Source organism: Moschus berezovskii, chromosome 10 (genome assembly GCF_049115385.1).
Source record: "Moschus berezovskii isolate FMDL1 chromosome 10, NW_MosBer_1.0, whole genome shotgun sequence".
Classification (NCBI taxonomy): Eukaryota; Metazoa; Chordata; class Mammalia; order Artiodactyla; family Moschidae; genus Moschus; species Moschus berezovskii.
This window is the reverse complement of record NC_142469.1, coordinates 7,615,797-7,620,775: the sequence shown is the minus strand read 5'-3', so window position 1 is coordinate 7,620,775 and position 4,979 is coordinate 7,615,797.

The window sequence follows — 4,979 nt, the reverse complement described above, 5'->3', positions numbered from 1 at the left end:
AAAGCCTGTTACTTTTCTTCAGTGTCTGGGTTTTTTTTTTTTTTCTTACAGCCTGCGGCGGACGTTCTTTAGGCCTTACAGAATGGACTGGTTGGATCTCCTTGCAGTACAAGGGACTCTCAAGAGTCTTCTCCAGCACCACAGTTCAAAAGCATCAATCCTTTGGCGATCAACTTTCTTCACAGTCCAATTCTCACATCCATACATGACCACGGGAAAAACCATAGCCGTGACTAGATGGACCTTGGTTGGTAAAGTAATGTCTCTGCTTTTTAATGTGCTTTCCAGGTTGGTCATAACTTTCCTTCCAAGGAGTAAGCGTCTTTTAATTTTATGGCTGCAATCAGCATCTGCAGTGATTTTGGAGCCCCAAAAAATAAAGTCTGACACTGTTTCCACTGTTTCCCCATCTATTTCCCATAAAGTGATGGGACCAGATGCCATGATCTTAGTTTTCTGAATGTTGACCTTTAAGCCAGCATTCTCACTCTCCTGTTTCACTTTCATCAAGGAGCTTTTTGTCCTCTTCACGTTCTGCGCTAAGGGTGGTGTCATCTGCATATCTGAGGTTTTTGATATTTCTCCCAGCAATCTTGACTCCAGCTTGTGATTCTTCCAGCCCAGCTTTCCTAATGATGTATTCTGCATATAAGTTAAATAAGCAGGGTGACAATATACAGCCTTGATGTAGTCCTTTTCCTATTTGGAACCAGTCTGTTCTTCCATGTCCAGTTCTAACTGTTGCTTCTTGACCTGCATACAGGTTTCTCAAGAGGCAGGTCACGTGGTCTGGTATTTCCATCTCTTTCAGGATTTTCCAGTTTAGTGTGATTCACATAATCAAAGGCTTTGTCATAGTCAATAAAGCAGAAATAGATGTTTTTCTAGCACCTTTTGCTTTTTCCATGATCCAGGGGATGTTGGCAATTTTATCTCTGGTTCCTCTGCCTTTTCTAAAATCAGTTTGAACATCTGGAAGTTCACCGTTCAAGTATTCCTGAAGCCTAGCTTGGAGAATTTTGAGCATGACTTTACTAACATGTGAGATAAGAACAATTGTGCGATAGTTTGAGCATTCTTTGGCATTGCCTTTCTTTGGGATTGGAATGAAGACTGACATTTTCCAGTCCTGTGAACACTGCTGAGTTTTCCAAATTTGCTGGCATATTGAGTGCAGCACTTTCACAGCATCATCTTTCAGGATTTGAAATAGCTCAACGGGAATTCCATCACCTCCACTAGCATTGTTCGTAGTGACGCTAAGGCCCACTTGACTTCATATTCCAAAATGTCTGGATGTAGGTGAATGATCATACAGTCGTAATTATCTTAGTCATGAAGATCTTTTTTGTGCAGCTCTTCTGTTTATACTTGTCACTTCTTAATATCTTCTGCTTTTGTTAGGTCCATAGCATTTCTGTCCTTTATCAAGCCCAGCTTTGCGTGAAATGTTCCCTTGGTATTTCTAATTTTCTGATGTGATCTCTAGTCTTCCCTATTCTGTTGTTTTCCTCTATTTCTTTGCATTGATCGGTGAGGAAGGCTTTCTTATCTCTCCTTGCTATTCTTTGGAACTCTGCTATCATATGCTTATATCTTTCTTTTTCTCCTTTGCTTTTCGTTTCTCTTCTTTTTACAGCTATTTGTAAGGCCTCCTCAGACAGCCGTTTTGCTTTTTGACATTTATTTTCCATAGGGATGGTCTCGGTTCCTGTCTCCTGTACAATGTCATGAACCTCTGGCCATAGTACATCAGACACTCTATCTATTAGATCTAGTCCCTTAAATCGATTTCTCACTTTCACTGTATAATCATAAGGGATTTGATTTAAGTCATATCTGAATTGTCTAGTGGTTTTCCCTACTATTTTCAATTTAAGTCTGAAATTAGCAATAAGGAGTTAATGATCTGAGCCACAGTCAGATCCTGGTCTTGTTTTTGTTAACTGTATAAAGCTTCTTCATCTTTGGCTCCAAAGAATATAATCAATCTGAATTTGGTTTAGCCATCTGGCGATGTCCATGTGTACAGTCTTCTTTTGTGTTGTTGAAAGAAGGTGTTTGCTATGATCAGTGCCTTCTCTTGGCAAAACTCTATTAGCTTTTGCCCTGCTTCATTCCATGATCCAAGGCCAAATTTGCCTATTTCTCCAGGCGTTTCTTGACTTCCTACTTTTGCACTCCAGTCCCATATAATGAAAACGACATCTTTTTTCATTGTTAGTTCTAAAAGGTCTTGTAGGTCTTCACTGAACCATACAACTTTGGCTTCTTCAGCATTACTGGTTGGGGCATAGGCTTGGATTACTGTAATATTGAATGGTTTGCCTCGGAAACGAACAGAGATCATTCTGTCGTTTTTGAGATTGCATCCAAATACTACCTTTCAGACTCTTTGTTGACCATGATGGGTACTCCATTTCTTCTAAGGGATTCCTGCCCACAGTAGTAGATATAATGGTCATCTGAGTTAAATTCACCCATTCCAGTCCATTTTAGTTCACTGATTCCTAGAATATAGACAGTCACTCTTGCCATCTCCTGTTTGACCACTTCCAATCTGCGTTGATACATGGACCTACCATTCCAGGTTCCTATGCAATATTGCTCTTTATAGCATTGGACTCAACATCAGCTATTATCAAATAAAGGCAAATCACAACCACCGTGAGATACCATCTCATGCTGGTCGGAATGGATGCCATCAAAAAGTTAACAAACAGTAAATTCTGGACAGGTTGTGGGGAAAATATAACCCTCTTCCACTGTTGGTGGTAATGTGAACTAGTACAACCACTATGGAGAACAGTGTGGAGATTCCTTAAAAACTGGAAATATAACTGCCGTATGACCCTGTAATCCCACTGCTGGGCATATACACTGAGGAAACCAGAATTGAAAGAGACATGCATACCCCAACGTTCATTGCAGCACTGTTTTCAATAGCTAGGACATGGAAGCAACCTAGATATTCATTGGCAGATGAATGAATAAGAAGTTGTGGTACATAAACACAATGGGAAATTGTTCAGCTATAAAAAGAACACAATTGAGTCAGTTCTAATGAGGTGGATGAAACTGGATCCTATTAGAGTGAAGTCAGAAAGAGCAACACCAATACAGTATATTAATGCATATATATAGAGTTTAGAAAGATGGTAACAATGACCCTATATGCAAGACAGCAAAAGAGAAACAGATGTAAAAAACAGACTTTTGGACTATGTGGGAGAAGGTGAGGGTGGGATGATTTGAGGGAATAACATTGAAACATATATATTATCATACGCAAAATAGATGACCAATGCAAAGTTCAATGCATGAAGCAGGGCAGTCAAACCCATTGCTCTGGGACAACCCAGAAGGATGGGGTAGGGATTGAGGTAGGAAGGGGGTTTAGGATGAAGAACACATTTACGCCCATGGCTGATGCATGTCGATGTATGGCAAAACCACCACAATATTGTAATTAACCTCCAATCAAAGTAAATTAATTAATTTTAAAAAGTGAAATATATTCCAATTAACCACCTGAGAAATGTTGCTGAGGGGGAGTGAAAGAGGCCAGTAGGGGAAAATGGAACAGGGCCACTGAGGGTGGCAAGATGAGAGTAATGCAACATGTGTGTATGTTTATAGCAATGATCTAGGAACAAAGTAAAGCTTGTGGATGTGAGACTGTGCAATAGCTGAGGTATAGACTTAAAGAAGCTTGATAAGGATGAGATTTAGTGTAGTTTAGTTAGAAATATAGGACAGAGAACAACAACTGTGAATAAAAAGGTTGAGTCACTTGAACATGGTGAACAGTGATTTCTGGAAGTTTTCTCCTGGATATTTTCATTCCTGGGTTCACGGTTTAGTAAGAATGTACTTGGAATACATGCTGAAGTGCAAATATCGGGTGCATGGGGCTTAGGAAATGGAGCTTAAAGTTGTGCTTTAGAGGAATTAGACAATGAGAGACTGCTAACTTTTGTGGTTACCGCTTAAGTTGGCTAATTATATGAACTTTACAAATATTTCTTATGATATTTTTGCAGTTATATATTCTCTCAGTTTTTCAAGAGCAATTTACAACTGTACTAGCGGAGTGACAAACGAGAAGGAAAGCATAATTTATTTATTGTTTATGTAAAGTATATTTTAAGATGTTTTCAATAACTTTTTTTTTTTTTTTTGGTCTGAATTGAATTCTAGATTATTGATGTGGATTCTAGATACTTTACTGGAACAAGTAAGTTCTTATCGGTATTTTAGGAGCTATTTGCATAATAGAGCTGGTATATAAACAGTACTTTTTTAAAACGTCTGCACAAATTTTATGCAGAATTTAAGTACGTTTTACTACAGAATTGTCTTCTCTGGTAAATTTAATAGGGAGTGCCTGCAAATGAATTCTTATAAAGTAATGCCACGATGTTTGTATTATGCTACCTGTTGCATAAATTAATCACACCATACTGGGAACAATATATTGATTTTCCCAGAAATATACCCTTGAAGTCTCTTTGCATTTTTTCATAATGACAGTGCTGACCATAAACAGGGGGTATATTCCTTTCCCAATTGCTTTATGTTTTAAATAGTATATTTTATTAAGCTCCTGGAGAGAAGATTAATTTTTAATATTACTCTTACAGCATGTATCTGTATTTTGAGTGGTCTATTTTTTCTCTTTAATAACACCTATTTACATTTGGCCATTTTGTGGTGTTCAATTGCTTTCGGTAATAAGGATTCACAGCAATATATATTTTTTGATAATGAAGAGTCAAGCTAAAATTAAAGGCAGTCATGAATTAGAATTGAGAAAGTTAGTAGCCCTCCTATTGAGATGAGCATTAAAGTTAATTTTCTTGCATTTCAAGATGTAATCATTCAGTCTACACAAAATTCACTCTTTTCTGAATAATGAACTTATAAACTTTTATATTGGGGAGATGTAAACAATTTACCTATTTATCCATATTTAGCAA